Raw genomic sequence first — 15,623 nt, 5'->3', positions numbered from 1 at the left:
TTGGTGAGGTTGGTGGCTCTTGTTCTTCGTCTCCAAGCCTTCTTGGCAAGCATGTCTTACAAGGTGACGCCAACCTTCTTTATGTTCTTTTTCTGCATCTCAAACCACTTATTTCTAGGTCTTATTCATGGTTTTTGGCCCATGAATATTAGCTCTTGTACTGTCTGACCATCATATCTTGTTGACTCACAGGAGCCATCCATCTTAGCTGATACTTCCTCAGCTTTTTTGTGATGGGGACTTAACAGTATCTGTGGTACTGTTTTCGTTGCGTAGCCTTATCTAGTGTTCACCTCAGCATTCTGATCTGTACTGGCCTAACTGTGATTTTATACACTTTGCTTTTTGGTTTACCTGGAATATTCTTATAGCCTTTCACACCCCTACTTAAAGTGTCCAAAGTGGAGTCCCCAAAATCACAAGTTGCTTTGAAAATGTTGGCATATTTAAATAGATAAGAAGATGCCAAATTCCAAATGCCATTTTGTTCCTTCCACTGACATAAATCATATATCTAAATAATTTTCAAATAAACAAAGAAGGAAATACCGGGGAATGTGGGGAAACCATGGGAAGAACCTCCTGAAAGTTCATACCTACAGGAAAGGAATATTGTGTAGATGGAGGGGAGGAGGGTTGATTGACAAATGACATGTATTATATATTTGTGACTAGAAATATTTCAGTACTTGTTTTTTGTTGTTGTTTTTTTTATCATAATCAACCTGAACTTTATTCAAAGTATTGTGGATTTTGTACGCTTCAAGCATGCAGAAATATTCCTTTCAGTGTAAGGCTGCAGTATTTACAATTACTGACAGTATGGCTTTTAGAAATGTGGGTTTCAATATGGCTTAGTAAAAACATGTAATTTGTCTGTCATTTCTCTCAAAGTTCATTGGCATTGTCAAGTCATGTTTACCTCAGTAGGAAAATTTAAATTTCATCCTTGGAGATTTCATGAGGCATCTTGCTTGCCCCAAGGTTTTGTGCTAAATTTGCAATGCTTTCCCCCCTATAAATTAACATCTCACTTCATAAGACTTCATTAAAATATATGGATGCAAATGATCAAAAAGCCCTGTTATTTTAAAAGATGATTCCCAATGTATGATTCTGCTAATGGCAGGATGTATGATTCCAAAAGTGTGGTCTGTGTGGGTGGAGGTGTGAGTGGGTGTCTCATATTGTATATTCAAATAATAGACACAGACAAAAAGCACCTGTGACTTTTTATACTGTTGCTCCAGCGGGTAGAAGGATGTGTATGCCAAAAACAGAGGCAAAGAATTCCAGCTGCTGTGTGGCATTTCAACATCAGTGACAAAAGAATTATGGTGTTTCTTTTACCATTTAAGTGCAACTTTACCATAACTATTTTCAGTCCCAATGTCACAGAGCACTAGAGCAGTGCAAAACTGTCACTACAAAACCCCCACGCCTGCGGCCCATATGCAAAGCCCTTTGAAGTCAAGGGAAAAACTTCCACTGTGGATCAGACTATAGCTGAGCTTTGCCTTCATTTCAGGTTTTGTTACAGCAAAACCCAAAACTCAGTCAAGGTTAACTAATGCTTCTAAAATTTGGCTCAGGTTTATAACTTCACTGAAGAATTCCATTTTAGAGAATTGTAGAGTTCCATTGAAGCTTCTGGATATCCAGTGGACAATGTGCAACTCGGCAGTTTCACTTGATTTCAAATTTAAACTAAGCAAAATCTCAGCAGATTAAAAGAAATTTAGCAAAGCTCAGAATCCCAAGACAGGAAAGTTCTTGCTGAACCCCTGATAAAACATCCAAGGTATAGCTACAAGATCTTTGGATTCCTCAAAATCCCTTGGCCATGCAATCATTCAAAATCACATTCTGCCATCCTTTCTCCACCAAAACTCCCATTGACTTGAATGAGAGTATTACCCAATGGTGAAATTTGAATCTCAATGCTTATTTCATTTATTTGGCCTTTTCAATTGGCTTGCATCAATCTATGCTTTTTTTAGTCCTAGATGCTTCAGTGTTTTATCCATAATATAAAAATAAGCACAATCATTTCAAAACATTTCTAACCATATTTCCTTTTCTATTACTATAGTTATGTCTAGAGTATTTTATTTTTATTTTATTTTCCCCATAATATGATTTGAAAAAACTAATTTTTAAAGTTTGTTTCACCTAAACATAAGTAGTTTCACCTAAAAATGTCTGATGAAACCAAGAGGCAGTTTTTGCAGGCAAAATTTCCCCTTTCAAGAGAATTTTTGGTTTGTTCACAATGAACAAGGTTCAGTGGTTTGTTCACATGTTTACAGTGAAATGCTCCTTTTACAAAGTTTTGGTCTCAGTCTTGAATGCTAGTGATTACTTTTGAAGTGTAACTCAGTAGTGTTACAGGGCACTGGTTCCAACTGTGATCTTTTCAGAATGACAGACAAACAAACAAACAGTGACCTCGCCCTCATATGATTGGAGGGCATTTAACAATGATCAGACATAAAAAGATATCACAGCAACATCATCATACACCAAACTGAAACTTGATTTAAATGAAAAAATATGCACTTAGTTTGAAAAAATGAAGTTCTGTGAACTGAGTAAAATTAACTACTGTGAAGAGAGTACAAGGTTCATGTCCAAGTGATGGATTTCACCTTCATGTGCACTAAGAAGCTTATTGGCTTCAGTGGGAGCTGAGTATCCACATCGGAAAGCAAATTTGGCCCAAAGTTTGCTTGTTTTATAAACAAATAACTATTTTTGTCACCTTCCTCCCAAATCCTTGGCAGAAGCTTAGGTGCCAACTCCGTGGGTGCTCTGGGGCTATACTGGGATAAGCAAGTGCAATCCACGTTGATTACAGTGGGGAGTTGTGTAGATGTATCTGAGGTTATCATATGACCCTTTTTGACTAGGCAAGTTTCACAGGGTATATTTACATCTAACAGTTATGATGTAGATATAGTATGTAGAAATTTAATAAAACATTTTATAGATATAAGTAGACCTACAGGAGACTTGGGAAAACCTACCTGTTGTGAAAGTTCTCTTATTTTTAAAATATATACCTCAACAGTAGGTCAAGTACAAAGCACAATTATTTAGAAGATCTGACAGGTATAGGGCTCTGTTCCTTGCTATGAGCCTGGGACAAGGTCCTCAGACATGATGGGAAGAAGCCATCTTGCATCACTCTCTAACCACTCCACCCAAAGAGCAACTATATCACGGCCAAAGTAACCAGGGTTGCTCTCTCATGCTTTTGAGTTTATGTAGCAGGGCTAATTTAGAATTGGCTGAGATATATTGAATGCAACAGAGCACATTGCTACACTATTATGTTCAGTCTCAAGAGCTGGTTTCATTTGGAACATTGAGCTCTGTTTAATAATTAGACCTGGCACTTTAAAATGTGCCCACTCCTGCTTCAATACTGATTTGAGAGGTTCCCACAATGACACTGTCAATGCAGCATTGAAGTGGGAGGAGAAAGGCATGTGTTACAGTGACAAATCCAAAAAGCCTTAGCTCTGATAAGAATGAAATTATTTTAGGATAGAATATAGCCCAACGGTAGAACACTCTGTAATTTGATCTTTCCTAATACATCTCTTTCATTGCATCCTGCAAGCATCCAAAGCTTACTCTTACAAATGTAAGCCTCTAGAGGCAGGGATAGTTTGGACAAAGAATAGGAATGTTTGTGGTCAAATTGTATTTTAAAGTGATAGCATAATCAAATGAACTGGATATAAGGCCATAAGTGAACAAAGTAGTAAACCAGCGTTTTTCGTGTAACCTTTTACAGGCGTTAGTTTACCAGAGTTCAGTCTCCACTGAACAGCTTACTCCTGCTCTAGTAATTAGTAACTGATAGCAAAGACCATACATCAGTCAAAAAAACAAACCCTTCCAGAATTTGATAGATTAAAGAAGGCATTTGTCTAGGAAACTTATAATAATCCATTAGCCATCTTACTCATTTCCCACATAATTAGCATTTGTTGTTACAATAGCAGTTAGAATAATTCCCACTAATCCATAATTAAGTAAGTACTTTCAGTTCAAATAGGCCTTCAGATACCACTGTGATGGGCATGGTATAAGACATAAATAAAATTTCAGAAGCATATTTTGTAGTTAATATATTTGTTCCTTACAAAGAAAATAATATTGCTGTTTGCTTCAGGTTGAGGATTTTTTTTTTCTGTTCTTTTTCTTTCTTCCTTCCTTCTCTCCTCCCTCCCCCCAGTTGCAAGAATGTGATCAAATACAGGAGGACAAGTATTCTTGGTTGACTGAGACAAGCAACTAGAAAAACAATGTTGACAAAAACACCCTTAACATTATATTTGTCCTTGCCACGTGAATAAAATATTATTTGAGAATGAGTCTTTATTATTATTTATATTACGGAAGGGCTACACACAATCTTATGTTTGAAATTCTTCCTTGAAATTTGCTCTTTTCAGTAGAACTTCACTACTTAACACTTTGTTAACCATCCACACAATAATTCACAGGGAAAACCTAGAAGTCTAGCCACTCTTCTCTGTGAAGATTTGGTAGTGAGGTCTCAAGTAAAGTTGGGTGATTTTTTTTTTCAACTGGAAATTTTTTTCACCAAAAAACGAAGATTCAGGGTGATCGAACCATTTCACAAATTTGTGATGAATTTTTTGTTTTTTCCTTTGAAAAAAAAAAGCCTCAAATTCTGTAACCATAAAAATATTTTGTTTCAATGTTTTCTAAGCAAATGGTTTAGATTTTTCAAATTGGTACAATGTTTTGTTTTGGAATTTCCTTCAATTAAAAAAAAAATCTCAAAATGAAACAAAGCTTTTTGTTTCAGATTGAATTAAACTTTTGTGTTTGCCCCTGAACTTAAACTTTCTTTCTTTCTTTCTTTTCTTTTCTTTTCTTTCTCACTGACATTTTTAAAAATATTCATTTTGGGTCTACTCAAAACCTTTTTTTTTTATTTTTCAGAACTGCCAGCAAATTGAAAAATCACGTATTTGTACAGCTGTAGTCTGCAGTCTTATATTACTTACTGCTATTTATTTTCTTAAGTAGTTAAATTACAGTTGTGGGACATGGTTCTTGCATGCCCTACAACTCGAAAACTCTCATTGTGGAGTTTTCGGTGCCCAAAGAATGCAGAATACAGCCCTTACTTTATTTGTTCACTTGGGGTACATCTACAGAGGGATAAAAACCTGTGGCTGGCCCAGGTTAGCTAACTGGGGCTTGTGGGGCTTGGGCTCTGGAGCTGAAAAATTGCTTTGTAGATGTTTGGGCTCAGGCTGGAGCCAAATCACTGGAACCATGCAAGGGAGGAGAGACTCAGGGCCCAAGGTCCAGCCCGAGCCTGACCATCTACCCAGTAATTTTTAGTCTTGCAGCCCAGGTCAGTTGCGGCCATGCCATGCATCTTTCATCCCGGTGTAGACATACCCTAGAGACTCAATTCAACAGGCACTTAAATACACATGCTTAGCTTTACTATCATTGTGGTCAATCTCATGGTGGTAAGAAATGGGGACTCTAAGTCATTAGTACAAATTCACAAGGTTCTAGTTGATATTCAGAACAAACTTGCCAATCAGACCTGAAAAGAAACTAGATAGTTCTGAAAAGAAATAAGTTACAGTATTTCTAATCTATAAATCACACTCTATCCCTGTGTCTGTCTAAGCATTTCCACTGCACTTCTTTCCATCGTATCTGAGTGCCCAACTCTCTAGATAGGTTTACAGAGCTACAGTGTAGAAGACTGATCCTACTCATGTTAAGGATACATGTAAGGGGGAAAAAAATCAGTCATCTATTTGGGACTTATCTGAATCTGTTAAAACTCTTAGACCTATTTGTATTTTAGACTTTATTAATGATGGTTACTGGGGTACATTGGAAGTAACCCCTCTCCCCCATCACCCCAGTAATTTGCTTTGATATATGTAACAGCCAAGCAAGCCTCTTCCATCTATTTCTACTCATCCTCCAAGGACCCTACAGTCAAACTGCTGCCAAGATATAATTCATTTATACCCTAAGGAGAAAGAGCAGAGTGTTCATCAGCTTGGATGTTCTAACACTTTAATATTTTACTACCGTGGTTGGGATCTTATTAGTAATTATTTAATTATAATAATTATAATTATTTAAATATCTATAATAAACACAGCCATCTCCTTTAAGCTTCAGTTTCCTGATCAAATTTAATCAGTAAAACACAAGACAATAATCATATAACATTTACCTATTATTATGGTAATACATGCTAATAAAGGGCCCAATCATGCTCCTATTGAAGTTAGTGAGCGGAGGGAAGAACAGCTACTGGCTTCAATGGAAGCAGGATCAAACCCTAAGAATATAATATAAGACAGGATTTTCAAAAACAGGAAGCCTAAAGTTGGACTTTGAGGGACATCAGCAAAATCCCGTTTCTACTATCAGTTAAAATTGATTGGGATTGTTAATTCATTAGCATCTATGGAGAAGATTGCCGATTTTATGAAGAGTTTAAAACTCAACTCACTTGTGAACTCTATGAAAGCCAACTGGAGTTTTAAAATTGTCTTGAATAACAGGCTCAGACTTACAGCGGATATTGCCTAGGTTGTAGGGCAAAGTATTACTGTACCCCCGCCCCCCCCCAAAAAAATAGTGCAGAAGAGTTTGTAGTGAGTATGAGTGACTATCTTAAAGTATCTTCCTGTACCCACCAACTTGCATAGGCAGTAGAATTGGTGTGGCCTTTACTTGTTTTTTTCCATAGAAACTTTTCCACTTCAATTAGGACAAGTAGTCACCAAGATATCATGAAGAGTCAGGCACTGGCCTGACATTAAGTAACTGTCTAACAGTCCTTTTATCTTAGTTCTTCTGACCTTTATGTGCCTTTGAAGATATGTTTGTAGGGGATATACACTGGAATGTCCCTAAATGTCTTCAAAATTCCACTTGAAGAGGACAGCATTCTGAGGTCGTAAACATAAACAATTCTATATTTACCTTACAACAAAAAAAATTATTTACTTACTTTCTTTTGGTAATACTGACAATTGCATTTTTAAAAATTAATAATGCTTGGCATGTTTTGCTGAACACTTTTATTGCACATATTTTTAGAACTTAATTAAATTTGGCATCACATTTGGAATACATATATATTAAATCCCCAAGTCATGGTTCTTTTTTTTCCCCCTCAGATACATTTAGTAAAAGAAACATTTCCAAAATTCCCATCTGTTCTGCATGTAAATTCAGCTAATTATACACTGATTGACAAGGCTATAAAAGGACATTCTTGTGAGATGATAGGTTTAGCAGCCTGCTGCACTAAAAATTAATGTGCGTAGGCATTCTGCAATTTTCCCATGGAAGCTTTATGTAGGAGTCAGGCAGATACAAATACATATAAGAAAATCTGCTATGCCTGTCACCCATATAGTGTCAATATTATATTGGGTTTAGAGTTGTTTGCAAGTATATACTCACAGTAGAGCAGTGTGGTTATTGGGATAAATCAATAATACAATAATAATGACACAGTTTCAGCAGGAACAAAAATTAATCTTGCCAAACCATTACCTGAATCAGCAGGTTCTAATTCTTTAGAGTTCAATTGCAGGGTTGAATGAGTGCTGGAAAAAATACACCGGCATGTCCAAGATGGGAAAAATAGATGGGTTGTGTTCTACCTCATTGGAGTCTTGCAGCCCAGTTGAGACTATTTAAACAGCAGGAGAACTGAGAAAAACAGCTCAGGAATGTACCGGTGGTTTGATTTACCAGTTACTTTATATTTTCTAGAAAAAATAAAAAATATATACTTTAGGGAAGACCAAGATCAGAGGTGCACAAGATTGCAGACCGTATGAAAATGTGCTCCAGAATCATGTCCTACTAATTCATTTTAAATAATACCAATGTTTCTCATTAATTCCGTTTTCTACAGGTGCAGCCATACTGGGGGAGTTGGAGCAAGGAGAGAACGAAGGGGAGAGGTGCAGTGTTTGAGCAGGACTGCTGCAGTCATTACCCTTATCTTCATAGGAAGAGCTATAACGACTCAAGAATCTCTGGGCGACTGCTCAGTGGTGGCCTCTAAGACCTCTCCAGAACAGGTGCAGTCTGTGTTACCCCCTCACTTCAGCCCCATGGTGCTAACATGCAGGGGAATGATGTCAATGTAACTTCCTGGCCTGAAAAATATATAACCTCTCTGGGACGGTGAGTGCTTTCCCTCATTTGTCTCAGGAGATAGAAACATATCATGGCTGGATGCAGGGCTCTAGTCTCAACCACTGGGATAAACCTGAAGAAGCCTTTTCACTCAAATTTCCCTCTCTGCTGTGCCCTGGAACAGCCCAGTCAACCTTTCTTCTGTCCTGTCCTACCTCCCAAGCCCAATAGCAAATGCTATGTGGATCAGCCCATCTTTCTCTCTCAAACCTCACTGCCCTTTTTATTTTATTTCTATTCATGGACGTTTGAGGTTTCCAGGTGTGGTGGATCTAGACCAACCATGAGTGGCTGTTGGCTGAGTGGGTTAACTTGCCCCTCTCAGTTTAGTCATGCCCTTTGCACAACTAGGAGCAGAGCTGAGCTTCTGAGGGCTACTGAATTCTGAGCAGCTAGTCTCCTAACCATGCCCAGGAAGTATGCTAGTGGACCATTCACCCTGCTCTCAGGGGATTTGGCCACAACTAAGAAGCTTTTCTAAAAATCCCTTGACCCATTGAGGGCTGTTCACTTCCACCTGTGGAAAATTTTGAAGATTGAAGCAGAAGATGACTGAAGGAGCAACCTCGAGAGAGAGAGAGAGATTATGATGATGTCTGGCAAATTAAAAAAAAGGAGATGGAGGGGGAAAAGACACTCCCTCAGAAATTTAGGAGCTTTTCCCTTCCCTCCATCATCACCTTAGACTATATTAGCCACCTCCTGAGAACAGGTGAACTGAACTGAAATTGTCAATACAACCACACGCATATGCATGATCACACTGTAACATGATGGGACATCACACAGTCTAAGGGGCATACGTGGGCCCAGCTCTGCTGCCATTTAACTCTTATTAGAGTTTTGTTTTTGACTCCAAGAAGCGCACAGGTAGGCTCAATAAACCACAGTATGAGATATATGGCCTTCTTTATTTGTGCCAAAACCCTTACTAGAAATGCTAGCATATCTGAAGGACTGCAGATTTAGCAGTTTAGCATCCTGCTAGTACTGCAGCGCAGTACTATTTTTAATTGTAATAAACAATAAATATTGGGTACAAGTCCAAGTCCTGTAGTGGGACTTAAATGTACGACCTTTATCTAAAGACAAGCATGATGCCAGCTGAGTCATTCAGCACATAATTTAATACTTAATCACATACCTTTTAAAAGAATATGTTTATCATTTTCCTTTGCCTTCTACAGCTCCCTCTGTATTTCTTCTCTGGGTAGGCTACTTTCAAAATAGGAAAGGAGAAGGAAAACTTGAACTACACTTGTACTGTCTTGGGTGAGAAATAATAATAATTATAACTAATACACTGTGTTCAAGAACAGCAAGGATGTTTACTAGAGACCCTGGGGTAACATCACCATCAAATTTGACAGAAACAAAAGGAAATTGAATTTAGGAAATTTCAAACTGGAAAAAAGACATGCATTTTTAATACCGAGGGTAATTAACCATTGGAACAGATTACCAAGGGATGTGGTAAATCCTTCATTTTCAGGGGTGTTTAAATCAAGACTGGATCTTGTTTTAAAAAAAATATGCTCCACTTTAAGCACAAGTTATTGGGCTAGCTGTGGAAATCAGTAGGTGAAACTCTATGGACTATGTTACGGAGGAGTTTTTGAGTAAATGATCACAATAGTTTCTTGTCGCCTTGAAATTTATGAGTAGATGAAAACCCATCAGGAGAAAATGAAAATACTATATGGAGTGAACTGTTGAATTGCTATATGTAGGATGGGAAATTAACACATTGCCCATGAAAGTTGCAACCTGACTCCACATCCCATTACAAAAATAACTTGCAATAACTAAACTAGTTTTGGTTGCCACATTGCTATGTGGAACAGTTGTTTCTAGAAGGCAGGATGCTTAGGATTAACATCAGAGTATTAGAAAGTTAGGATTTTACAAGAAGTGCTAAGATACCACAGCGATGGGGGTTATATAATAACCTAAGAATACAGAACATGAATCAGTGTTCAGAGAAGTACTTTTCAGAACAACCACCTTCATTAAAGTTTGAATGTGTACGTGGTATATGGGCCTCATAGTGACAAAGACCCTGCAAAACTGTTCTATTCATCTTTAGTCTTGCAACTAGGAGAATACTGATATTGTTCTAAAGCTTATGGCAGATGGTTATTTTTATTTATTTTAATGTTTTCTGTTATGTGTTGAAGGAAACTAGAAAGGAGACATACGCCATTGAATGAAAAGGTTAACATATCAATAATAACAACATGGTGCAGGTACTATGGAGATTTTAATTAACAAAAATTGAGCTAAAAGAAGAAAGGCAGATTCAGTCTGATTCTCTAACAGTGAATGAATAAGTAGAATCTATTGCTGACCTACCTTATACACTCTGCATCTTCCCTGAAATCCCTGGATTTGCACAGGAGGTAAGTCAGAAGAAGAAGTTAGCCCTTACTCTCCATAATAGCAACCATTATTGGAAAATGTGAAACTCGAAGTCTTCAGTTTTAATAAACAAAGTGCCATTACATAATTGCCTTCATCCCTCAGTGTGTGACAGCCGAAAACTCTGCTTCTTACCGAGAATATCAAGCTCCTTATATTTCCAATTAACAAAACAAACAAACAAGCAAAACCCCCATAACCCTCTCTCTCCTTCAGTGTATTGCTGCACAGAGAACACTGTTAACAGTGATCAAAAATGGGCTAAAATCTGTATGTGAGATGTTTAAATCTTGCTAAATCAATACTTGTAACACCGATATGGCATTTCTATATATAGGGCATGTTCCAAATCCCATGGAAGTCAATTCAAAGACTTCTAAGGGAGTTGAATCAAGTCCATGAATGTTATGCCTTGTTAAGTGATGGTGTGGATGGTTTACAGCAAATCCAAAGTACCATAGTGTTTGCAATGGGAGGGTAAAAGAAACCCAGTAATGAGCATAGCTTAAGACTCAAACAGAAATTAATAGAATAGCAATAAAAATGAAGTTTTTCTATCAACATTTTTAATCACTTCCTTCACTTTGTTTACAAACGTAGATAAGACAATGTGAAAAATATGTCATCGCTTTTTTCTGGAGTATTTGTGCCAAGTGGCAAGCTCTTAGGCATGATGAGAAAAAGATGACATGGGGAGGGAGTTTAGAAGGACCTGTATGCAGGAAAAGCTAAGAGTTAAAACACGTTTTACTCTTCCTGTAGCATGCCGATTGGGAGTCCTTAAATAGCTCTCAGCAATCCTCCAATTGTGTTACATTCTACCCTTACCCCTCTGATTGAGGGTATGTCTACACTGCAATTGAAAACCCTATGGCAGCTGACTTGGGCTCGCAGTGCTCAGTCTAAGAGGTTGTTTAATTGTGGTGTAAATGTTCGGGCTGTGGCTGGACTCTAAGACGCTGAGAGGTGGGAGGGTCCCAGAGCTTGGGCTGCAGCCCAATCCCAAAAGTCTGCACCATAGTTAAGCCCTTACTTCGAGCCCCTTAGCCCGAGTCAGCTGGTATGGGCCAGCCACATGTGTGTAATTGGAGTGTAGACATACTCTGGGAGTAGGGTTGCTAATTTTAGTTGGAATGTATTCCCTGTGGTTTCATCACATGTGCTGGAGACTCCACAGTAATTCTGGAGGGTTGGCAACCCTGTCTGAGTGGCCATTCAACTCTGAGCAAGTCCCACAGCCTGGACAGCAATTGGCAGTTTCTTTAGCATTTCCTGTCCCCTTCCTTAGGCATGTCAGTGCCATTTTATGGTAGTCAAAATTACAACAGCTGGCATGAAATATGGCTTCAATAAACCAATGGCAGTACTGATGTCAAGAGGGCCAGGATTTCACCTTTGCATTTCATATGTGCCTCAACAGGAGGTGGAGGTTCTCCAATAGATGGAAATAGGAATTATGTCAATATATTCTTTTAAAAGTTTCATATAAAAAGAAAAAAAATAGTTTTCTCATACTATCTCTTTAGATTTATTTTTACACCAGCAATTCATTCTTATAATTCCATACAATAATAAGGATACTTTGTAAAAACCTCCACCAAAATACATAATAGTTTCATGTTTCTTTTACTAAGATTTCCTTTATCTGCCTATACCCCCACCCGCCAACAGCCTGTGCTCTCTCTCTCTCTCTTCATGACTCAGCAATATTAGGAGATCTTTTCCTCAAATATGCTATTCTATCTTGAAGTGTCTACAGTATCTATTTTGGGTCTTTTTGTGGCACCCGTTGTGACCCAAGAACCTCTTAATGGCAAATGGCAAGGGGGTAATGAGGAGTTACAAAGAATCTCTTGGGTCTGGCATGTACATTCTAGTTCACCAAGGAGTATCCCATGAAATCTCTAAGTGTCACACTGACCATCAATATGATTGTGAAATGCATGTACAGATGTTGTATAATGAGTTATGTATATACATTGACAATTCTATTCATATACAATTATATTCTTAAAGGTCTGTGTCTAGGGACTGATTACCAGCAAATGTGAAAAAAAGGTTTGCTGGGAGACAAGGAATGTTTGTCTAGCTGTCTCTTTACATGTAAATTAAGTAATGCATAATTCACAATGGATCTCCTATCACCTGCCTGAACTGAATGTTAATTGATTGTTGGAACTTCAAAGAAAGAAACTAACAGGAAACAGGGAAAAACTGTGTGGAGGAAGGGGGTCCATATTTTAAGGTGCACATAAAAGGTTTTTCCCACTACCTTTAAGAGACAAAGAAGATACACTATCATCCTTCACTAAAGAAGTAAATGCACAGCGAGTTTCCTTTATGGAAAAGGGGTCTCATCCAGGCTTGGATAAAAACGCTGGAGAGAACTTTGGATGAAATAAACTTCTTTAGACAGGACCCTAACCTATTAGTTAAGTTTGGTCTCTAGAAAGTATGTTATGGTTTTGTTTTATTGTACCCATTTGTTTCCTATAATCTTACTCACTATCACTTGAATCTCTGTTCTTTGATGATACACTTATTCTTGTTCTCACCATAAGTATGTCTAAGTGCTGTGGCATTAAAGTGTTGATCCTGAGTAGAATCATACAAGCTGATGTGTTTTGCTCCTTTGGAACAGCAGGCCTGGTAACTCTATAGAGCATTCAGGGGAACAGGAACTGGACACTGAAGGGTGTGCTCTGAGGACTCGGGAGTTGGTGTATGCATTTTGCTACCTGTACAGACAAAGTGAGGCCTGTGACAGTGCTGCCAGAGGCTGGTGATTTCAGATAGCTGAGCCACATCTGTTACAGACAAGACTTTCATGCTAAGGACAGGTGGTGATGAGGTCCCTCGCAATCCTGGGTATTCCTTGGGAGTATCACATACATACTGAAATGAACTTTGAACAGGAATCTGTTGGCATGCATCCCATTGTAGGATCAGGGCATATGTTTCTATTCTGTTCTATATAGGTTCTTTTCCATGCTCTGATACCATTGTATCTGAGCACCTTCCAGTAGTACATTAAGCAACATGACTACATATGTTTGCTCTTGTAACTTGCAAGTTGCCTTGTTGTATACTGTTGGACTGGATATGTTTAATATCCATTATCCATTCTGTAGCCCAGTGGTTTGTCTAATTAGTCCAGTGTCTAACTTTGATATTTATAGTTATTATTAATGTTCCTTTAATCTACAATTTATTTGCAGTGAAATAATCAAGTAATGTGTCTCTTTAGCGTAAATTAACACAGCAAGAACTAGGGAATGCTGCATATCTTGTCCTATAATTTGAAACAATGTTCAATATTTTCTTCCAAAATTCATATGATTAATAGTTTCAGAACATTTATTATACTTCCGGATCTGCTTTTAGATCACCTACAAGCTGTAAATTAGAATCTCTCAAGTGCTAACTATATAGCTGAAGTTCAGCGGAAATATCCATCAATATATATCAAAAGCTGTTTTATTTCCTGTACTTTTTTTTTAATTCCTTTCCTCTTATGTTATGTAGAGATGGGGTTTATTCAAAACCCCCATAGATTTAAAACTGAATTAAATGAAGCTTTTGTCTGAGTAGTAGATTCAGGATTGCGTCTGTTTGTCTCTAGAAATATAGTGGGCACTTTTTCGGTGTTGTTAAAACTGTAGCACTGGAAAGGAATTCTTCAAGGAATGATTGGCATAAATAATAGCTATTTCCGTTGCAACTGTCACTTCAGTTTGTTGATAGTGATTCCCATCAGATTGGTGATAGTTATTTCCTTATGCGCTTGCATACACCTGTACAAAGATTCCATGACACAGTATAATGGTTATTATTTTACTGTAAGCTTAATTGACTATTGTCCCATCCTGCTATTGAAGAAGCATCCAAAATATAGGGGACTGTTAAACTATATGTTAGAGGTAAACCAAAAAATATTTAACAAAACCATCATAGATGAATGCTAGAAAGCAAGAAATGAAAGGCAAAGGCAACAGAAGTGGTGTGTGTGTGTTTTTCCACTAAAAAACATTCTCTCCTCTCCCCTGGGTTTATTTTTTTAAAGTATTATTATGGATTCAATGCCATTTTCACTGAAGTCCTTGGCAAAGCTCCCTTTTACATTTATGGGTGTAAGACTGGGTCCTAGAAGGAGGAATTGAATGAAAGTATCTTAAGCATGTAATTGCATTTGCAATGAGTCCTACTGAAATCAGTGGTACTTAAGTGTGTACCTAAAGTTAAGCACATGCTTAATTCATTTGTTGAATAGGGAGTTTCCTGAACTGGGGCCTAGATTATTAAAACTTAAACTATTTTTAAAATGTTAGTGCCAAAATCTGTCTTGGAATGTACGTGTTCAAACTCCCATTAAAGTCAAGGGGACTTATTTGCATATATCAAATGTCAGAACTGAATAATAATTTACATAGTTCAATAGTTAATACACAGATAGATAGTAGAAAATAGGAACACAAGACAGGCCATACTGAGTTAGCCAGTGGTCCAGCTGGCTCAGCATCCTGTCTTCCAACAGTGGCCAGTGCCAGATGCTTCAGAGGGAATGAACAGACCAGGGCAATTATTGAGTGATCCATCCCCAGTTGTCCAGTCCCAGCTTCTGGCAGTCAAAGATTTAGGGACACCCAGAGCATGGGGTTGCATCCCTGACCATCTTGTCAAATAGCCATTGATGGAACTATACTCCAAGGTGTAATCTATCAGACAGAATTCTTTTAAATTCTCAGTATTATCACATATTTATTTCCCATTATTTATCTTTGTTTACCTTGGCAAAGTAATATCAGTGTATTTCCCTGTAATCTGATTTTTGTATTCCTGAGGGTTTCATTTTAATTTGGTTTTCTGATAAGTAAGGAGGCAAAAATATTTGGTTTTCCCTTGTTGTTTTTAATGTACATCAGAATAATAAATACTGTTTAGTAGCCAGGAGGCTAAAT

Source organism: Chelonia mydas, chromosome 9, assembly GCF_015237465.2.
Source record: "Chelonia mydas isolate rCheMyd1 chromosome 9, rCheMyd1.pri.v2, whole genome shotgun sequence".
Lineage (NCBI taxonomy): Eukaryota > Metazoa > Chordata > Testudines > Cheloniidae > Chelonia > Chelonia mydas.
The sequence above is the reverse complement of the archived record's forward strand: the minus strand, read 5'-3'. Positions refer to the sequence as shown.